Genomic DNA, 23374 nt, shown 5'->3' on the forward strand with positions numbered 1-23374 from the left:
AAAAATCTTACAGGTTCCCATTTGGAATTCCAGGGCTTCCTTGGGACAAAAAGCTGCAGCTGCTGATGTCTTTCTCCCAGACCAAAGAGACAAATGACGCCTACGTCCATCTGCCTGCCTTCCCTGCAGGGTGTGTGTCTCTCCTGTAGCCCTTGCACTTACCAGCCCCTGACTCCCTTCACAAGCACCAAGGTACCACATTTATCTTTTGCTCTTTGGTGGGATTGAGGCCCAAACATTCCGGATGGGCTCCAGTTTAAGAGGAGCAGCTTATCTGTACATGTACCATTGCTGTTGTAATCTTGCAAATAAAAAAAAAAGTCCAAGGTTTCTTTGTGTGCTGTATCTCTTATTTCAATTACAAAATACCACTCAGAAGTCATAGCTCAGGAGTTCTGGCCTAATTTCTCTTACAAATTGCTTACATGGATTTCTCTTGCTTGAAAATTAATTGACCATACAATAAACTATTTTCCCTTGAGCAGGGACTATTCTGTTTCCTATGACGTTACAGTAAGCTGTCTTTGGGCCAAATATTTAAAGGTATTTAGGTGCTTAAAGATGCAGGTAATGTGAATTTTCCGAAATACCTAGCTGCCTAATACACAGTGATTTCAGTGGGAGTTGCCATCAAAGAGCTTCTAAAAATCCCACTGTGCACCCATCTGCTCCTTTAAGCACCTGAATTCCTTTAAAAAACAGGTCCTTCCCTCCATCATTGGAGACAAATTTTATTTTTCATAATGTAGACAGAGCTTCTTAATACAGTTTCTTGGATATTGCCTGCCACCTTTAGCTTGTTTTCATTGTTTTGATTATGATGTCAAATCTAGTTGATGATCATGTTTATGCAGTTCCAAGCAGAGCGTGGGCACACAGCATCTATCCTTTATGACATGAACTTGGCACAGCAGCTAATGTTAATAAATCAGGGCTAAGAGGTTTGTAGGCAAGCAAACTGTCAGGAAGTTACTACAACTTTTGCAGTATATTAAATGACCTGTGTTTTGTTCTAACTTTTTAAACCCTCTTTGAAAACCAGTACTCTGTTTCTCATTAGTTGGTCTTTGATCCAGTGAAAATATCAGTCCCTTGAGTTAATATTTCATCTGACTATGAGGCCATGTAATTTGCTACGACACTAAGTCAATAGGTCTCTGCTGGCTTACCCCAGCAGGACTTGTATGTGTAGGCAAAAAATTCTCTGCAAAACATGAATAATGTGGGTCTAATCAAGAATTTATTTCTTTGGTTAACCAAAGGAAAAAAGTGGAGTGTGAACATCAGTCCATCTAAGTACAGAAGGAGCTTGAGGGAAAGAAAACATTTCACTTTATATCAATTCACATTCTCAATTTAATACATAAGGAGGAGTGTCAGGACATGTACATCTTGCAGAGCTACAGAAATAGCAGTAGATTGATCTATCATTATTTACCAGCTTAGCCATCCTGTTCATGTGCTTTCTATTACAATGTACTTGGAAAGCTCAGACAGTTCTTCTGCATTAACCTCCACCTTCTGTCCTCATCCTTCCCTCTGGCCGCCCCGCGCTGCATTCTGAAATTTTAATTTCATTGCACAAGGTGCTATAGAATGAAAATAAACATTTGTCTGTGGAGAGTTTGCTGAGTCTGGAATATTCAGTGTGGCTGAAGCTAATTTAAAAACAAGCAACTAAAATTGTGCTTTTACTTTTTAAGGCTTTTCCAGCAATATTTCATTCTGTGGTCTCTAAAGGAGCGAAGCATTTACGAATATGCATTAATCCTCACTGGGAATTGATCCAGAGCTTGTTTTAAGCATATGCTTAAGTGGTTTGTTGAACTGGGGCCATGGCTGCCCAGACCCATCTCTGGATGAGATTTAATTGAGCAATGAGTACATTTGAATTCATTTACTTGTACTTGTGGGGTTTGATTGAGATATATATAAAAAAAATTATATAAATATATATTTATGAGATTTATAAGGATTTGTGCACATCTGATGTTTGAATTCATTGTATGAGAAAGGGTCAGATCTCTGCTATGACTCTGCAATAAAAGAAGTCATCTTTAGTGCAATACTTGCCTGATACTGTGTCTAAAGGACAAGTAAATATTCTGTAATGTTTTCACTATGCTGAAAATAGATCTTTATTGTCTGATTTTTGGTCCTTGCTTGGTTTTGGCTTGGAGTTTTTTTAATTTATTTATTTTATGGCTTCCATTCCTGTTTTGGATATATGGTGAGGAAGAGCCCTATTGTAGAGGAGCCTCCTGCTCTGGTTGATGTGTGAGCACATCACTGACCCACTGTAGCTCATTCATGAGTTTTCAGCTCTGACAGGTTGAATGCCCAGAGTGGTCACTGATTAGACTGCCACTCCTAATATTCTCATCCCTGCAGTTATCAAGCAGGAAAATAGTGACAAGTAAATCCAAGCAGTGTGGGAAATGCAGAGCCTGAGAAACCATGGACTTGTTGCATCTTATGGCACTTACTGAGCCTGCAGTGGCATTCAGTGTGATAGCACAGTACTCTGGATCAGAAAAGGAATACAGAACTCGGCAAATAGAAGGCAAATTGCGCGTCACACTCGTGACTTCTACGTTGCTGCACGATGCCTTAGGGGGAGGAGAAGGATTTCAGAGTCCTGGGTGATTCCTTTGAGCTTGGTTGTTTTGTGTTCAGCTGCACTGCTGAAGAGATCTGACCTTGAAATTTCAGGGCCACCTCCTGAACTCCAAAATCTCTATTCATCAAGACAAAATTCTTAATAAAGTCACTGGGAATTTTCCTCTGACTTAAGGATATCAGAATTTCATGGTCCTTATATTTATCACCAAAAATGGGGATTTCAGTCCTCATTTTATTTTCCCAGGTTTTATGGTAGAGGAAATCAGCTTCTTACTGTTTTAGCACATTTTCTGACTGACATGTTGTAAATTGAGATTTTTTTCATTTCATTTGGGCAAGTTTCTTTTTGCACGTGTTTTTCTTTCCCAACATTTGTGCAGGTCTAGATTCCGCTCCTGCCATTGTCATGCCTTCTTGAGGAGTATCCAGGGAACATTTTACACTCCCAGACTCCATAAATTCCCTGGGCTGATAGCAGAGGCTGAGATGTATGCACTTGACTGAGACATTCACCGGGGATTTGCTGAGGCCAAAATTAAATCAGGTAAAGCTCTAAGCTGAATCTGGGTCTCCTGGGTCTCAGGTGAATGCAGTAATGTGTTTATTCTCTACAGCTTTTTCTTACAAAAAGTTAAAGTTCTGAAAAATATTTCTCTGACCTTCTTCCTACCCAAAAAAAAAAAAAAAAAAAAGAGGCAGGCTTCCATGAATCAGTATTTTCCAGTGAATTTTTTTTTTGTCAGAATACTCCTGCTTGGTTGTAATTGTTTTATTAAAAGCACCTTTGCTTTGGCTTGTGTCTAAAAATATAAATTCTGCTTAGAAGATGAGAAGTGCCATGTACAAACAACCAACAGGGAACATGCTTCTGAAGTTACACATATCTGAACTAAGTGATCCAATAAATGTGTTAACGAGCAGAAATAGGAAAATAAACTGCATTAGTAGCTCAGATGGGTAAATGTAAGTTTCCTGGCTATGGTGAACGCTTCCCTGTACCTCTTTTCTGTCTTTTTACTCTCCCCAGTGCAGTGTTTTTCAACTCTGTGGCACAGTCCTGAAGTGTGGCTCTAGCCAGAGTGAGTCCATTCTCTGTTCTGGGGGTATATGTTTCTCTGCAGCCACGAGCAAGGCTGTGCACAGCTGCCCTGAGAGATGCTGTGTAGCTGTGTGCACTCCTGTGCTTCCCCATCATGTCACAGGGAGTTTTAAAGCCACCTTGGTCCATGCTAATGGTGGACAGAGAGCAACTCTGTGTGTTTTACCACACACAGGGAAATGAGCAGTCCTCCGTACTCCTTTGAAAGCAGCAATATTTTAAACTCCAGAGCTGGTCAAATCTGTGAATGTTTTTGGCTTGAAAGTTGAGGGCCGGTGTCCAGGCCTCCATGTTTGATTCCTATACAGATTAAGAGTTTGGTGTGTGGCTCTTCATGTGTGTATGTGAACCCCACCTCTAGCACCAATTAGTACCCAGGCTTGGTGAGAGGAGAAAACAGAAAAAAACTAATATTTGGTCTGAAGACATTCTGATATGAGTTAATCCTTAACCACATCTTTCCTCTGTCGTAACAAGAAATATTCCATTGTTTTGGGGCAGGATGTTGAAGTATTAGATACATGGAGAATTCCCCATATTTAAATTAACCTCTTGGTTCTCATAATAAAGTCAGTCTGAAAAATTCTCACAGCTGTACCCCCAGGTTATGTGATATGCCCATCCTGCCTCTTTTGCTCCTTATAGCTCATCAACCCTCCAGCTCTCCTAGAGTTCTCATTCCTTCAGTCCCCCTACAAAGGGAAAGAAGGTGAAGCCAGCAACCAGGGTGGAAATCCTCAACTCAAGCAGTCAAAAAGAGACAAGACAGGGTCACAAATGTACTGCTTGTAACAACCTTTTTCTTTTTAAACTTACTCAGCTGTATAGAGAGACATGAGGAAAAAAACAAGCATGGCTTTTGTTGATTTTGAGACCGTATGTTATGCTATCCTTAGAAGGGAGACTGCATAGTAAAATTTTGGGGGAGGTTAGTGCAAAAGAATTAAATTAGAAATGGGAATAATAATGGCATAGAATGTGATGCTGGTTTGTCTTCTACCTTCAGCTATTGCACCGAGAAGGGAGGGAGTCCTGTCTGCACGTGCCTCTTGCCCAGAGTGTCAGAGAATTTGGACCCAGGTGTCTGAGTTCTGCCACAAAAGCTCTGCTGTGCACGAGGAACATTTCAGGATACTGCTGCAAGCGTGAGTGCACCCATAATTCTGTTTTTGAAGACAAATCATTTCAAGTAGAGTGCATAGAGCTCATGACACAAGCACATCTGGATTTCAGTTGTTGATCTGAAATATTCACAGTCCAATATGGCAACAGCAGATGTTGGATTGACAGTCATAGTAAATGTGAATGATCACATCAGAAATCCCATATGTAGCTTAGCTGAGAGCAACAAAGCCTACCTGCCCACCCTTGTTTGTGCTCTGGGGTTAAAAATATTTGCTTGCACACCTAATGTTAGTCATCGCTCTTTTTTTAGGTATAGAAGATTATTATAACCCTTAAAAAGGTTTAGATGCAAGCTGTGGTAGGAATTGAACTGACTCCCTTAATCAAAAATATTTGGTTTGAAATGAAACAGAAAAAAAACCCCTTTTTAAAATGTTTAATGTTATTGTATTTTGTGCACAGTAAGCACTGCTGCAGAGGTCAATGGCATCAAAATTAGTGGGTTGATCATTAAGAGACATCAAGCACCCTGTGCCTTCTGCTGAGGTACGTAGAGGCTGCAGAACTTCTGAAACCTTTGAGGAAGAGCAGCTGAGGCAAGAAAAGCATAGCTAAACACATGAGTCAAGGAGTCCATATAAAGGGCATCTGATTTTTCAGAAGCTTTTAATTTCCACGGGATTCTCACTTTGAATGTGAGTTTTGCTGGTGTGAAAACTGCATGCATGTCATTCTTAATGTATTAACTTAGGAGTGTATCCACAAACTGGAGGATGTCGAAAAATACTTTGGATTATCAGAGTACTAATGTCACTGTCTTCCACGGCAAAATACTTCCATACACAACAGCTGAGACCAGAATTTTGCAGAAGAGAAGCCCAGGCCATGTCCCCTTTTCTCTCCCCTGCCCTCCCCCCACAGCCTCTTTGATTCCTGAACATTCAGATCCAGAGGACCATGTTCTGTTCTTGATCCCAGTCCTTGGTACAATGGTGCTGTGAAGGTGTTACAACTCCCCAGCAGTCTGAGGGCTCCAAACCAAGGTAACAGTTTAGGCAGTGTGCAATTTTGGAAGGAGGTGATAAGTCCTTGGTTGGAGTTCCCATCTTTGCAGCTCACTGAGCTACGAGTTCATGGTTTGCCCAGGCAATTCCACAACTGGGAGACTGAATTGCCCACACAAGTGGGCATAAAACTGCTGGTCTCAGGACTGTCCATATCTTGCATTTGGTAGCAAGGTACACCCTTCAGGGTGCACCAATGAGGTGCCTTGCAGAATGTTTATGATGTTCTAATAGAACCATTTACTGAGAAGAGCTATTTATGTTAATCTGCAGCATTCATTATTGCATCAGAAACCATATGTTGTTACAGGAGCTTTCCCAACATTTGCTTTCATGAGGATTTTAATGCAGAATCTGTTATTAGGAGGGAATTGAAGAAAGGGATTTCAGGATGAGTGAAAGGTGGTGGGTAAGAGGTTAAATAATTAAGGAAACAATTATGCACAGGCTGAAGATAGAACAGTCCTCCCAAGGTGTGGAAGAGATTCAAGACAAAGTTGAAGACAAGGTGAAACCAGTAAAAACTGTGTTGGCCACAGTGTTTTAAACCAGGTGAAACAACAAAAAGAAAAGTTTGGAGAAAAATGAGAAATTTCTGAGGAAGAGCTGGAGTGAGAGGTAGGAACAATTCAAGTACATTAGGAAAAATGTACTGGAGAACATGGATAGAAGGGAACGTGTATGGTTTTTATGTTATAAAAAGCACATCCTAAATTGAGCTATCTCAGACTTTAAAGTGAATCAGATTTTAGGTTAATTTCCTTTCCTAGAAGAGGATTTTATTTCTGAATAGGCAAACCTTTAAAATCGTAAAGAAGAAAAAGCAAGTACTTTCCTTGGAAGGATGGATGAAACATAAATCTTAAGCAGAACTATAAACTGTTCAGACAAGGCATTTTTGTTGGATTATGTAGCTCATATCAGATAGCAATAAATCAATCCTTCAAAGACAAAAGACTATAGAAAGAAGAATAAACCAAAGACTCTCCAAATAACAAAGGCCAGATACACAAAAGTAACTAAGGAGCTGAAGAGGCAAATAGATGCCTGGCAGGATTTTAAATGGGATCATTCAACACAGACACTCATCACCTGCTAGTGATTATTGGTGTCTTCAGGCTCCTTCAGGCCCAGACACTTCCTTGACTAAGGTTAAAATTCCCATCAGCATCAGGGAAACTAACTCATAGCCTTAAAATCTGCATGGTTGGTGTATCTTCCCTAAATAAATGGAATTTACTAGTGGATGGCTTTGAGCATTGTGAACATTGACAGTACACATCTTACTACAGTTCTGTCTTTAATCACTGGGGTCATCCCCCTGAGATGTGAAGTTCTGCACATATTTATTTACCTTGCTTGCTATTCTAGGTCTGACTACCTGGAATAATAGATTGTGGAGAAAAACTGTGGCTTATTGGGTATGATGACAGAATTCTAGCAGTGGGTACCAGCCACTAATGTCAGTTAATACTCACTTGCTCTCACCCTTTGGAAATTAATTTTCTGTACTGCAAATTCCTACATTTTGGGCAAAAAAGGCCCCATTCCAGTGCTGCAAATAGCAAAAACCATATCATACTCTTATCCTGTACCCTGCTGTCCCAGTACCTTATTGTTCAGATCATCCAGACCTTTTACAGCATGCTCTGGCATGTTCCTAACCTGTACACCTTGGCCTTCTCCCCGTGAAAATCAAAGAATAAGAGAAGATTAAGTCTTGGGGCTCATCTTGACATGCAGGCAGAACAGTCATAGCAGCTTGGAAGTATTTCCAGATCCCATGGCTAGAAGTACTGGGGACAGGTCTTTTTAGCTGAGCTTTACTATGCTGATAGTTATGTTTTCATCCAGGATCAAATTTGGCTGGTTTGTTTGTTGATATTAAATTAAAGGGTGACTCGAGTCTTAAACTCTTGAGGGTGTGTGCAGGATATAGAAATGGATTCCTGTCCTACCTAAATCAGAAGAAATAAATATAATGTAGATAATAAGAGGAGGGGGAAAAAAAAAAGAAGTTGTTGTACATCTGTTTTAAAAAGCCAAGCAAACAAATATTGAGGGCACAAGATCTTAGTGTGACAGAATTACTTGAACATGCCAGACATGGTGAATAAAAGGCAAACAGGCAATGTTACTGCTGGAAAAAGCAGAGATGTGAAAAATGCAGGAAAATTTGCAAGTCTTTATTTGCCAGTAGTCTGACAACAGATGATGATGACATATCTGTGAACATATGTTATGAAAAAAAAGACTACTATCACAAGCTATGCAGCGATAGGGTCTTTGAATATTTTTAGCTCCAATTCTGGTTCTAGTTGGCCTGTGTATCATCTTGAGTTTGAAAGTGGAGGTTAGTTCAGTCTCCCCATGGAATATTGCTCTACAGAATACTTTAAGTGAATTTATTCAGAAGGGAGCCCTGGCATTTGAATACAATATCATTATGATTGCAATCCAAGCCTATACAGTTTTAGGTTTGCTTCATCAAAGATTAATATTCTGTTTCTCAGATTTTGCACACTTACAGAGTTCAGCTGGAAAAAAAAATTCAGAGTGCACCTCTTACAAGTTAAGTGGTACTTTTGTGTTCTTTCAAGTCCTGCTCCCCTTTGGCACCAGAGAAGTGCTTTTTTCATTCCATATCTTAGGATGTGCAATACCTAAAACAGGGCAGCACGGAACACCATAAAAATAAGTCTTCCTGCTTCAAAATAAAAAATACTTCCTGTTCGAAATACATTTATCTGTTTAAAAAAGAAAAATATGCTTTTTCAAAAGGTTGTCTATACATTAATCCTGCCCAAGGGCACATTTGATGTGTGCTTTCACTATTTACGTGGCTTTCATAGACAACTTCTTACTTTGGTATCAACTAAAAAATGAATTTTTTTACTAATCAGGCAAGAGTAGACAGTGCAGCAGGAATCTGTCCACTTGCTATTCATGATAATTTTTTCTTAAAGAAAGCACCTTGCTGATGCATTCCTTTCCACACATCTCCCAGAGCACAATTATGTATTTTTGGTCTCACTGTTTACTCTTTGCTCTTACTGCTCGTAGGATCCCATCTTTCCCCCTCTTCTTCTTTAATTGCACCCCCTTAGTAGGGGTGGGGGAAAAAAAGAAAAGGTAGTGTTTGCAAATGGCAGATCAGTCCATGGGGACTGCTCAGATTTTAAGGGCAGCTGCTGTTCAATGTATCTGGTGTGTCACTTTCTGTTTTGTGCTACTGTTTTATTGCTGCTGTGGGAATGGAGCAAAAATAGCGGCTACTGCAGTTCTGTTGAATAACCATCAACGTGATTCTAGCCGATGTGTCAGTCCCTCACTGGGCAAAAAAATGTCCATATTTGATATCCACTACCCACCCTGACCTGTAAATGAAAATAGCAGCATGCTAAATAACTACAGAAAAGCATGATTAGCTGGAAGACTCAGCTGATGTACATAGATGTGTTTGTGCTGCTATGCATGTGTGGGTGTGAGAATATCCCTACATCTCCGGAAACGCTGGCGTAGGTAAATAATTCATAAGGTGCATGCAGTGTATTTAAATGTTAAATACATTGGCTTTCAAATTCAGTGCAACTATTGAAACCTGCATTTGGCTACAACCATTCGACTGCTGCGTATTTAAAGTGAAACCACTAGCAGTGTGGAAATGCTGAGTAAAAATTGCCCGAGCCCCAATCCTTGACAAACTACCTAAGCTTGCCATTTTATCCCTTTGTGGAGCTCGGATTATCCTCCTCCCATGCATGTTACAATTTGAGTGTAAAGTCTTGACGCTGGAAGTGCTGACTCATGAAATGGCAAGGAAGGAACGTTTCCGTGGCTGCTACAGTGGCCAAAGTGGGGTGGAATTTACCCTGATGTGGCTTCTCCTGCTCTCCTCGCTCCATCACCCCGTGTCCCACGTCCGGCCTCCGTGCCTCTGAAACTGCTGCTGAGAAGGAGCGCGGCGGTGCTAAATACACCTGATAGCTGCTGGTTTGCACAGCCCGGCGTTGAATCCATCCAGATTGTTTTACCTCTTCTTTCTGTTCATCAGTAAAAGTTTATCCCGCGTCAAGCCAGGCTTGTCCCTGAGCCTGACCGGGCTTTTGTTCTCCCCAAGGCGCAGCAGCGCCGAGCCCGCGCTGTCCCTGAACCGGCCGCGTTTCCCCGACAGATGGCACTGCCTTTCTCTCGTACTTAGCCAAAAGTTTAAAAACATTTCGTTAAAAATAGCTGCCCCACATTCTTAATTGGCAATCCTTTTTCTATTTATTGTTAGGCACAAATCAAATGCTGTTTAGCTCTTGGGCGAGCTCAGCGCACAGTACATAAAAGCGTAACGTGAAACACACAGATATTTTCCTATTCTGTTCTGTATCTGCTTGTTATAGCAGAAAATACTGAGCAATTTGTGGTTTGTCACTGATGTCTTCAGAAACTTAGTTATGATAAAATGTTATTTTTTTTCCATTATGAAGATAGAACCTTTTTGTTTAATCTTAAAACTTGCTTTGTAGTCAGACATCCAGGTTTGCACAAAGCCCCTCCTTTTCACATAAATGAAGCCAATATTATTCCAGAATATCTGGAGTTCGGCTACAGCAGTGGAGTGCTTAAGGCATTTGGCCCTTACCCTGGCTTCAAAATCTCCTGTGCTGGCAGGTCTTTCTTGCATGGGGGGATGGAGACACCCGTGCCAGCCCAGCTCTCTGAGCTGTGGTCCTCACAGTGGGGTCCTCATGCCCATTCTGGGGTCGTGAGGGCTTGCACGACCTGTGGAGAGGTCTGGGGCAAGCCCTCTCCACAGGGGCTGGGAGCACTGCAGGAAAACGTGACTCCACCACGCACCTCCTCCGACCCCTCCCGGGTCCCCGGGGTAATTCCCCAGGTAATTTGCTCCAGCTCCTTACCAGGGTCTCCTGATCCCAGCTCGGCTCTTGCAGGGAGCGGACGGATGCGTCACCGGGGGTGAGCCTCCCTCTGCTCTCTCCTCAGCAAGATAATCATTTCTGTGGCCTCTTCTGGGACCCATTTCATTTCTGCAATTCCTTGGGCTATGCTGAGCAGAAAGGCCAAATCACTCCTTTACAAAATGAAATTGTAATGGCCTCCCTTTTTCCTAGCTCAGTCTGCACCTAGTCTTTCTTTTCGTGGGCGAGTTGTTTATGGTGAAGCAGAAGGAACATGTTTTGTTTTGCTTTATTTCTTTGCCTGCTCTTGCACATGGACAGATTGTCGGCCAGCTGCCCACGGTTTTACTCCATCCCACCTCCCCCCACAACGGTCACAGATTCAGTGGAGGTCCCGATCCAGACACGCATTTCGTTTCCTACCGGAGCTCCTCCAGCCCCGTCAATAGCACTGCCCACAAACACGGTTTTGTGTGAGCTCGAAGGCGGTGGCAGTGCTGGCCTTTTAGCACAGATGCATGGGAGAAATTCTTTCTAATATGCATTCACATGTCTCTCTCTCCTGTGACCTTCGTTTGCCATCGCTTTGCCTATTTAGTTAGTTTATTTGGTCCTTCTGAAGTGGTTCCTAATATTCTCATAATATTGGACAAACCTCAATAATTGTATCAAACTCCAATGTTATCAGCTGGATTTTTAAGCCCCTTCTCCTGTTTGCTAACATATTAAACAGCGCTGTACCTAACACAGTTCTCTGAGTCACCTCATTGTCAAAGCAGTTGAAAGCCTTTTCTTCTTCTTCTTTGGTGATTTTTACTTCCCAAGTTGGTTTTGTTCCCTTTGTCATGTTTTGTGATGAGGGCTATCAGCTGTTTTTAGAAAGAGCAGTAGATTAATCAGATATGCTTGTACTTGAGGCAGTTGGTAACATTCTGAGCCTCATTTTCTTTTTAAAAACTCTGCACTATTCTCTTTCTTTTATATAATGACAGTCTGGTTCTTTTCATACTTTATTTTTGTTTTAAGAGTTTTGTTTTCCTGGTGGTAAAGTTTATTAAGCTGAAATTTTCAAGGCTGGCTCAACATGTTTTTTAAAGCTAATACTCACATAGCAGCTTCCAGCTTTCCAGCAGCTGATGGTAATGAGCAAGGATGTAGGGGTTTTTAATTAGTTCCTTCGACACTTCCTTGAAAATATTTGCATGCACACAAGCCAGTTCTGGAGATCTGTTGCTCCTAAATGCAAATGTTGTAGCACTTACTGCCTTGGTAACAGTCTTTAATATTGATTTATTTTCCTTACATGGGAGAATAATGTGCTGAAATGACAGCTTAAAATCCTCTTTTGAATACAGGTGTAAATAAAATATTTGGGATCTTTGAACACATCGTCCTTAAATACTCATTTGTCCCTCTTTCAGTCCTTCTGCTTCTTGGCTATGTGCCTCTGTGTGCATGTAAGAAAGTGTTGCTTTTTTTCACAAGCAAATAGTCAAAAAATATTTTTTTTCCCAGACCTAGTTTCTATCTTGCATTTTTAAAGACAGTAGCACGTGTATTTTTGTTTTGGTTTCACCTGCTGGGGTTTCCTCTGCTTTGAAAGCTAACTGGTAAACAGCTGACCATGTAAACATAATATTTATTTTTCCTTGATTTCTCCTTCCTCTTTGTGTCAAAATATTCATACTCTAGTGAATGTATTATGATTTTGTGGCTTTATGGTTATTAAGGACATCTAGTGTTATTTCTTGTATCATGCCAGTCATGTGATTTCAGCCCCAGGTCCCAGACAAGCTGCAGTGTATCTTTTGTAAGGGCACTCATTCTTACTGAAAAGACATCAGCTTATTATATCCAGTGCTCTCAAGCACTTAATTTTAACCTAATCCTTACTTTACTTTTTAAAAGAACATACGATTTTTTTTTCCAACCTGAATTTGTCTGCCTTCTCTTTCTTAATTACTTACTTCAGTGGTTTTGCTCCCTAATTGCAAGTCCACTGGTGTCAGGGCTTTCCCTTCACAGCACTTCACTGACACTGTGGTGAGTTACCCCTGCCCTTTTCCTGGGGTGGCCTTCTGCTGTATGTTATGCACAGGTAAGGCTTCCACAATTTCAAATTATTTAATGACTCATTCTTGATTCCCTTGCAGTATTCCAGAATCATCATTATTTGAAAATTGGATACCAGAACTGGACATAGCCATGCTGGTCCCATCAGTGATACATACCTGTAATATCATGGTCTCCTGCATAATCATGCAAGTATTGCATTAACCTTAGCCCATAGATTGCATGGGGAATTCATGGTAAATTGATTTTCTGAAGTCCTTTTCAGTGTCACTGCATTTCAGGATATGGTATTCTGTGTTGTTAGTGTGACCTACATTCTCTCTTCTGACATATCTGACTTTGTGTCTGCCTGTATTAAAATTTTTTAAAATATTACTTCATTTTACAAGCTGATTCAAATAACACATTATAGCTGACCATTCACGATCTCTCCAATTGTTATTTGATGAATTTTTTTCCTTTACATATCTATAAAGTAGAGAGTTTAAAATACTTGAAGTATTTCCTCTCCTGGAAAGATAAATATATTTTCATAATTCCTGTTCTGAATGTAGTCAAAAGGCATTTTTAAAAAAATAATGGAAACACTGGAAATACTGTTTGATACACCCATATTCAGATAAGATGACCAATAACAGTGCTTTTGTCAGTTTTTAATGTTTTACGCCTACACATTTTGAGTAGTGTTGTTCTTTAACAGAATGCAATGCAAAAACTTTTAAAAATATGAACTCAAAATATAAATGATATTATTTTTTACAACTGAATTTTTTGACAAATAAAAAAATTATGTCACCTTTTAAAAAAAAATATATGCTTCCCATCTACTGACTAGGCATTATGCTCTCATTTTTCAACATTTCTTTTTATTCTAACCTATGGTAACTTCTCCAAAAGGTCATCTTAGCCACAGTTCCTAATCCAAATGGCCCTTTCCCACTGTGTGAATTTCGCTGTGTCTGCAGCTCTTTCGTTCTGTCCGGGTGAAAAGCTGCTTTTGCCACCTTTGCCACTTGGAGATTGTATTTAAGCCCTTTCCCTGACCACCTAAATTCAGATGGTTAGCAGAATTTTTTTTTCTCCTCCTTCCCAGCTTCACTGTATATTCCGTGCCACCAGCCAGCATGAAGACTGGTTTATACAATCTTTCTTTACCTTCTTCCACCACACTCTGTGAATGAATTCCATAAAAGTCTCTTTAAAATTCCCACCAGAGAAGAGATGTCATCTTCCATGTCAGTCTTTTTTCCAAAGTAACAAGCGATAGGACAAGAAGAAGGAGCCTCAAGTTACACCAGGTGAGTTTTAGATTGGATATCAGGAAAAAAAATTCTTCACCAAAAGGTTATCAAGCATTGGAAGAGGCTGCCCAGGGCAGTGGTGGAGTCACCATTCCTGGAGGTATTTCAAAGACACGTGGATGTGGCACTTAAGGACATGGTTTAGTGGTGGAATTCGCAGTGTTGGGTTAACTCGATCTTAGAGGTCTTTTCCAACCTAAATGATTCTGTGATTCTCTCCTCTCACACCATGACTGGCTTGCCAGTGCTGGCTTGCTAATCTAATTACACTGGCCTGAGGATGCCTATCTTTCAAATCAGCATCATTTCTGTTGATCATAGAATCACAGAATCATAGAATCACAGAATTATAGAATCAACCGGGAAACACCTCCGAGATCATCAAGTCCAACCCTTGATCCAACACCACCGTGGTTACCAGACCATGGTACTAAGTGCCACATCCAGTCTCACCTTAAAAACCTCCAGGGACAGAGAATCCAGCACTTTCCTGGGCAGCCCATTCCAATGGCTGATCAGTCTCTCTGTAAAAATTTTTTTCTAATATTCAGCCTAAACCTCCCCTGGCACAGCTTAAGACCATGCCCTCTTGTCTTGCTGATAGCTGCCTGGGAGAAGAGACCAACCCCACCTGGCTACAACCTCCTTTCATGCAGTTGTAGAGAGTGATGAGGTCTCCCCTGAACCTCCACTTCTCCGGGTTGAACAACCCCAGCTCCCTCAGCCTCTCCTCATAGGACTTGTGCTCCAGTCCCTTCCCCAGCCTCGTTGCTCTTCTCTGGACCTGCTCCAGCACCTCAATGTCCTTCCCGAACTGAGGAGCCAGAACTGGACACAGCACTCCAGGGGTGGCCTCACCAGCGCTGAGTACAGGGGCAGAATCACTTCCCTGGTCCTGCTGCCACACTGTTCCTGATCCAGCCCAGGATCCATTGGCCTTCTTGGCCACCTGGGCATACTGCTGGCTCATGCTCAGCTTCCTGTCAATCCAAACTGCCAGGTCTCTCTCTACCTGGCTGCTCTCCAGCCACTCTGTCCCCAGCCTGTAGCACTGCAGGGGATTGTTGTGGCCAAAGTGCAGGACCCGGCACTTGGCCTTGTTGAACCTCATCCCATTGGAATCAGCCCAACTCTCCAGCCTGTCCAGGTCCCTCTGAAGAGCCTTCCTGCCCTCCAGCTGATCAACACTCTCCCTCAGGTTGGTATCTGCAAATTTGCTAATGGTACACTCAATCCCCTCATCGAGATTATCAATAAAGATATTAAATAGAACTGGGCCCAACACTGATTCCTGGGGGACACCACTAGTGACTGGCTGCCAGTTGGATGCAGCACCGTTCACCACCACTCTCTGGGCCAGTTCCTAACCCAGCACAGAGTGTCCCTGTCCAAGCCATGGGCTGCAGCTTTTCCAGGAGTATGCTGTAGGAGACGGTGTCAAAGGCTTTGCTGAAGTCCAGGTAGATGACATCCACAGCCTTTCCCCCATCCACCAGGTGGGTCACCTGATCATGAAAGGAGATCAGGTTGGTCAAACAGGACGTGCCCTTCCTAAACCCGTGCTGGCTGGGTCTGATCCCTTGTCCATACTGTAGCTGTTGTGTGATAAAACAACTGTCCTCAGTTCTAAAGGTGAGAGCAAGAAGGAAGGGGAGTGTGTGGAAGTCAAAAAGCTCTGGCTGGATGCCTTCTACAGATAGCAAGTCATTCTTCTTGGTTTGGACCCATAACATGAACCTGAGGTAGCCCAGATAGCAGGAGGGCTCTGGAGTCCAGCCAGGTTTACAGCTGTGCATTTTGCCCTTAGGAAACGGCAACAGTTGGGGTTTGCATCTGCCATGGGGTGGATATTCACTGGGGTGAGGTGCAAGTTCTTTATTGCTCGAGAAGGAATCTGAAACACCGAACGAGTAACAAGTAACAGCATCTCTATTTGGAAGCATAGGGAGAGAAGTTGTTTTCACACACATACTTCATGGATTTTGTGATAGCTGCCTGTCAATTGACAGATGAACCTTTAGATTAGTAAAGCCAGCAGAACGAGAGGCACCTGCTTGACCTGTTTAATGTTTTCTTAATGATAACAGAGGAGACTTGGCATATTAGTGTTTCCTCGAAGAATATCCAAATATCCACTGACTTAAAAGATCAAAGAAAAGAGCAATGCTTTCTGTTAAGCTGGACAGGTTGTGTGGGAGTATGTTCTTGCATAATTATTGACAGCTTGTCTGGATCTCTGTCACCTGCACAGGGTCTGTGGACCAGACAAGGGCTTGGTTGCTTAACTCTATAGGTCATTAAGGGTACTAATTCTTAGTTAGAAGGCCATTCCAGATCCCAGTGATGTTACCTCAGTTACTGGCTGTTAAATTGGTTACTGGCTGCTGTATAAAAGTCTTTTTTTTAAGCCTTTTTTTTTTTAATGAGAAATTTTTGTTTCACTGCGGAGAAAAGAGTAAGAGAAAAGCATGTGAGAACAAGGCAGTTTGCAATGGGCACATAGGCTGTGTGAGATTCAGCTTGTGAAGGGACTGAACCAGTCACAGGCTGTCGCATCCTTGCTGGGATTTTGCCTCCCCTTGGCTAATTGTGACTGCAAACATTCTTTGTCTTAGGGAAGAGATGGCAGAGAGGAATGGCATTAGAGAGGAATGGCAGAGTTTGCCAGCACAAAGCAAGCACTGCTGAGGAGCCCAAATTCTTATCCAGGTGCTTTGAAATTGTCCAGAGATGCAGCTGCTTCGAGAGGCATTTTATGAAAATACTGAAATGTTCAGCCTAAATATCTCTTTTTTTTTTTTCCTTCAGAAGAGAAAAAGTGTTGTGCTGACCATGCATAAGAAAACCAATCTTGTTGCTCACAGATACATGATAATGTATGAGCTGATATTTGTTCAGCTGAGTCACTTGCAGCCAGAGATGTGACAGTTCTAGGAAGTAATAAGCTGTCATGTAGTGTTTCTTAAATGCATGGATTTTCTGAAACCCTGTTCAAAGGGTCAATAGCAGAGCAGATGCAATTGTCTGCTGTATCACAGAGACCTCGCGAGTCAACTCTGCATTTCCCGTTATTTTTCATTCCCCCGAAGTGGTAAACCTCAGGAATTTCCTCCCTGAGCAAAGGAGCTTTCACTAGATGTTGGGGATAAGAACTGGCTGTTTAGTTTTGGAAATTATCTTGTGATGATTTTTTATTCCACCTGTTTATTTTATTGTTTTGTTTCACATTATTCCTTGAGGAACTAATCTGTTTATTGCTACTACCATTTGCTAGCCAATGATATTTTAATTGTTGTTGGGATTTTTGTGCTGGTGGTCTACTTGCTAACTACCATTTAGTCACAACCAAGGCAAGTCAAATCAAACTGTTAAAATCTATGTCACAGACATATCTAATGTGCCTTATCTTGCATCCTTTATTTGGTTGATTTCTGTGTTTCAAAGGGATAGAAAGGTACAGGGAAATATAGCAGATAGAGAGAGTAAATAATCTAGACCCTTCAGAGGATCCACTAAGGGGAAAAAGACAGAGATGTGCACAATAATGAGTGTCATGGAGAAAGCGATTAGGGAGTGACTAATGCATTGTTTCTGACAATACAGGACCTAAGGGGGTTCCAATGTTATAATCACACAGGGAATTTAAAACAAACTTTTGTCATGCAGGGCATAATTATTTTGTGGAACTCGTTCCACAGGATGCTACAAGTTAAAAAAAATAAGATGTATTGCTGACGATAGGTCCATGGGGGACTATTAACATGATGGTACTGTGGCAAACTCCGGTTCAAGGTCCTCTGAGCAGCTGATTGCTGGAAGCTGAGAGATGCACAGGGATTTCTGATTTGTCTTGTTTCTTATTCTTGTCCTCTAAGAATCTCCTACTAATAGCTCAAAGACAGGGCACGGGGCAAGGATGGATCTGAGCCTGACCTACAGGGATATGTTCATGTACAGAGTTAGCTACCCAAAAGAGCATCACAGACAGCAGAAGAAACACAGGGGCACAGAATATGGTCACTGAATGAATGATGTGGCCTGGTGGGGTTTTTTAATAGCCAGATGATGCTAAATGTCAAATCCACTGCAACTTCCTGCAGGTCAGATGACCTCAGTAAAGCCAATTTACACCAACACTAAGGTACTTGCTGGTGCCCTATAGGGAAAGTGTTTTCCACAGTATGTCTGGAGTCATGATCTCCTGACCATTCAGTCTGCGGGACTTTGTGGAAAATATAGTAGCATCCTCCCTACACAGAGACAGTTTTTCTACTAGAGGAAATCAGGGTGTACAGAGGAAGGTGCACAGCATCCAAATGTGCAGCTAAATTGCACTAGGAATTCCCAGGGGGGATTAGAACGTACTGTGAAGCATCTATGTTTGGCAGGAGATGTTTCGAGATGCTGAAGTAAAACAACAATATATAAGCAAGATACTGCAAGACCTGCTGGACTAGATGAGAGTTTGTGTGTGTTCTTATCCATTGGTAAATATGAAATATCTCCCTCTTAGTCATGAACAAGTATTGAGGAAGAATTGTGTATGGAGAAGTCATCAGTGTGGAAGAAAAATTCTACATGAGGTTTTGCCATGAACCAGTGGTAGAAATGCCTAAAGACTGGATTAAAGCATCACTAGCTTGCTAACATTGAGAAGTATTAAGAAAGAGAGGATGCTTTCAATATAGGATATAGTGTGGTAATAATGTTATGGAGCAAATTCTATGTACTATGGTGAAATAAAAGTCAGGAAGAAAGTTAGGAAAGGGTAGTGGAGAGATTCCAGCTGTCTGGCTGTTTTATGGACTAAACAAGGCAATAGAATTTGTTGAAACTCAGGGAGTGAGGTAGGCAGGCCACATATCTGGAACTGAAAGACAAAGGACAAGGCTTGTAGTATCAATGAAGATGGCAAATGGTAAAGTAAAGCTTTATAAGGCATCAAGAATACTTTCAATCCCTGCCCTAGTGCTAAATGGATGTCTGGGGAGGCCTACTCAGAAAGAGGAACACATGGACCTCCCTATGTGTTCTGAGGTGAGGGAAATAGCATTTTCCTTTGGGAAGGCTGCTTTGTGAGGTCAACAGTGAGTGAATGGTAAGCTCAGAAATGCCCCAGAAATGCCAGGTCTCCAAAAGAAAGGCTTGCTCCAAGTGCCAGTCAGAAGAGGACAGTGTTTCTCATCTGTTCCTCGGTAAAGAGGGGAACACAGCTGTCTGCCCTGCTCTGTCTAGAGACATAAACCTTCTCAGAAAAGGAGGAAAATATTTTCTGCTGAGATACTTAATGCTTACCAGCATGGCATAAATTCATGTCTCTCTCACAATTTAAATTCAGCAGGCAGAGATAACAGGGCACAAGTGGGCAAGTGTCAGGTGTAGGAAAGATTTCTGAAATTCTTTTGCTTTGGCGAGAATTGATGGGTGAAACTTGGTTGTTTTTTCTTTTGTGTTTGTCTTTTTGTAGTTTGGTTTGTCTTTGTTAAATAGAATCACAGACTTATAGCTATGTTTGTGTTGGAAGGGACTTTAAAGATCACCTAGTTCATCTTGTCAGGGACAACTTCCACTAGATCAGGTTCCTTAAAGCTGCATCCAGCCTGGCCTTGAACACATCCAGGGATGGGGCAGCCACCCTTCTTCTGGAGTGGGCAACGTGCTCAATTGTTTTACTGCCTTCATAGTGAAGAAATAGTTTTTGTCAAATTTATTGGTCTTTTACAAAATACACAAGACAGTACTAAACTGGTAAATTTATTTTAAAATTGCTTATAAACAGCTCAGATTAATATATCTATAAATTTTACCTCCATATAAATAGGCACATCATATTTATATTTTGTAAATCTCATTCATCTAAGTATAACATGAAATTATTGAGCTACAGGAAATTCTCTGAGACTGGGTTTGAGTACTATTAAAAAAACTGTAGAATACTCTTCTTCAACTATGCTTCTACCAGAAGTGTCAGGTAGAATGTGACTGCAACAATTTTACTTTGAAATCTTCTAAGTGTATATGAAAATCAAGACAATAACCTCCACAATAAATTCCATCTTGCACAGGAACAAACACCAACATCCACTAAAATTATAGAAAAGAGCATGACTTTAATATTAGAGTTCTGTAATTGCAATTGTAAGAACCCTTTTGTACATCAACATAATAATAATGTCTGAGATTCCTACTCAGAAAGCACAGTTGCTCTCAAATCTTCTGTTCATTCCTTTAAAAGCAGCGTCAACATGTAACAGCCGTCACTACTGTATATGCATCTCTCATCTCAAATTAGCACTTTGTATTATTGCATTTCATTTTAAAAAGGCTTTCCAACAACCTATCAGGTATTTAAAGAATGTACAGTACAGTTGTAATGACACAGGTTGCTTATTTATTTAACTGTTGAAAGCTTGAAAGCCTCTTTCAGCTCCCTGTATCTATTTCTATATGTACGAATTATGAGACCTTGAATAATGAACGTGTTATTTAAATTGTGCTCTGACACTACATAATGCTGAGAAGTCATTTTATACAGTTCACTATTCTCATAGTCAATGGTGCTTGACTTGATTACCAGTGCCTCATAGCTAGAGTAGATGAGGGCAATGTTTTAAATTTGTTAAAAATCGGTTAGATAAAATTGTCTTGAATGAAATAGAGTAGGTTGGAGAGCTTATTCCTTCTGATATTTTCCTAGATGAGTCTTAATTGTCACACATAAAATATCCACAATAAAGTAAATTTTTCTATATTAAAAAAAAAAAAGAAAATTAAAAAGTAAAGAAACAGCTGAATGTTCTACCTGGTCTCTGCAAAATTATAGTGGAGGATGGAGACCCAGCCCGACACCCTGCCTTACATTCCTAAAAGCCAATTCAGGATAACCATGGCAGAGATAAGTTCTTAGTATCCACTCCCTCATGGGTCAGTGTACAAGGTCTATGCAATGATTAGTGTCATTACTGTAAACTTCTGCTTTCTACCAGGCAAAAGGAGATCCTTGTGCCCAGTACTGGTCTGTACTACAGTACAGGCTGCTCTGCCTGTGCATCTTCACTGCACTGGGGTCCAGCAAGTGCCCTGGTACAGCTGCAATTTTCCTAGCAAAGCTGGTTTTCCCCTCCAATATTGATTTGTTCAGTAACAATAGTTTGACCCACTCAGCAAAGCCACCGTGCGTATTATCACGATGCATCCACGTAAGAAGCGTTTTGCACGTGTATTCCTGTGTGACAAAGCACTAAGAGGTTAACTCACAACTTCTAGGAGCCTGGAAAAGGGCAGATTTTAACAGATGGGGGGGGGAAAAGGCTTTCTGTGAGCAGCAGAACTATGAAACCTGGTTTGCCAGAGGTTGTGTGTTCCTTGTCACCTGTGAGTAGGTATGGCCGGTGGGCACGGCATATGCTCCTAGCTAGCACACCACTCCCAAACAGCACGTGTGCTGCAACATCTGAGTCGTCTGCTTTTCCCCAGTGGAGGTCACTAAATTGGGTTATTCTCCTCCACTAAAACCTGTAGGAATTTCATAGTTTGGAAGTTCCTACCTTTAGACTGTAAGACACACTTGAAAGGCAGTTCTGAAACACAGTCATGCTTCAGGTCGAGACAGGATCGAGCTGAAGTGTCACCAGAATTGGTTCATCTTCAGAGTATGCCTCAATTTCAGTGAGTTTGATGAGATGCAACAAAAATTTCTGTTGGAAACCTTTTGACCCACTGTCCATGTAGGTTACCAGTCTTCAGGTTTCACATCTATTTCTCAGGGCTGAATAATATGCTACCAGTCAGAGCTGGCTTGTATCCATGTCACAACTCTTTTGCTTGCACTTACATGTCTCTTTCTTCCTTTTCAGGCACATGGAAGAGAGGTTGCTTGCGGTGCAACTGGTTTTGATACCCTCCCCCTTACCACACTTACACACACGCAGAGGGTTTATCCATTCTCTTCGTCACATGAACCATGGATAATCCATGCATTTTTGTCCCCACACCTTTTTGATGAATTTAATATCTAATGAGATCTTAACCAAATGAAAAAAGAAAAAAGAAATCTTTATTTCGAGATACTAGAATTCTTGTGACATGGATTTGAAGCAGTTTATGATCAAACAAGTATTTTTTAATTTGTCTTGATTCATGTGAAAGTAATTTGAATCCACATTAGTATTCTATGAACTGATCATTAACACTTTTCAACTGATTTAGTAAACATATATTGCTTCCAAAATAAATAGAAACAGGAAAGGAGTACAGTTAGTGTAGCTGAGGCATGAAAATATACACATTAAAATGCAAGGCAAAACTCCAGCGTTGAAATGGGGCAGCACATTGAAGTTATTTTTCTAGCCATGTTTTCACATCTCCAGAGGATGCTTAAAAACAATAGAATAAACATCCTAAAATATATCTTTTAATAATGCTGCTTTATACTTCTGATTGTAACAAATGAATTGGCACAGCTCCCCTGAAAATATTGGGTAGTCAGGAAAAGACAACATGCTGAAAATAAAGAGCACATCCTCCAAGGGGGTTGGCTCTGTGGTGATTTGTGAGATATTCACACAGCCCTTTTGGCATATGAGGCTTCTCTAGGGGCAGAATCTGTGTCCCAGATGAAACCCAGGCTGGCTGTGGTCCAGAAGCCATGAAGCCACAGTAACACATTGCTGTGTCCAAACCCATAGGCCTTCCTCAAAGCTCTCATTTATTCCTGTTCTGTCACCTGTTGCTGTGTTTCACTTTAAATAGAAGTAAGGACCCCTTAAAATGGTCTTTTTCCTCAGAAGCTGATGTGCTATCTATTAGCTACTGGGTATAAGGATGAGGGAACCTTCCATCTCTTCCTTAAAAGGAAGGTAGGGGCCCATTTTGAGGGATTTGCAGAGTTAGCTCACCTAACACATTCTGCTGCACCTATGAACTACTTAGAAGACTATCAAACTTTATGATCCTCTCAGGGCTGAGGCACGAAAAAAATGCTGAGTTGTTCAGCCTTGCTAACAGTAGGAGGCCTCTGAGTGTTTCCAAAATCACAGACACACAGAAAATTAACACGTCTAGCTGTGCTGGCTTGAAGCTCAAAGGCTCTGTTTCTTGCAGGCTCAGTCTAAGTTCTCTTTGTAGACTTCAGTGTGATTTGCTGAATGCTATCTAACTAATACTTTGAATAAAGATGGG

General features: G+C 41.2%; 1 long non-coding RNA gene across 1 annotated transcript; it reads left to right on the top strand.

The window, feature by feature from the left end:
- Nucleotides 1–2997: 2997 nt before the first annotated feature.
- LOC113956611 lies at nucleotides 2998–23366 on the top strand. Its single transcript, XR_003530899.1, has 3 exons — nucleotides 2998–3166; nucleotides 4728–4866; nucleotides 23321–23366. It is a non-coding gene; the product is annotated as an uncharacterized LOC113956611 (long non-coding RNA).
- The last annotated feature ends 8 nt before the right edge of the window (nucleotides 23367–23374 follow it).

This window comes from Corapipo altera, unplaced genomic scaffold (assembly GCF_003945725.1).
Source record: "Corapipo altera isolate COAL_440 unplaced genomic scaffold, ASM394572v1 100, whole genome shotgun sequence".
Taxonomy (NCBI): domain Eukaryota; kingdom Metazoa; phylum Chordata; class Aves; order Passeriformes; family Pipridae; genus Corapipo; species Corapipo altera.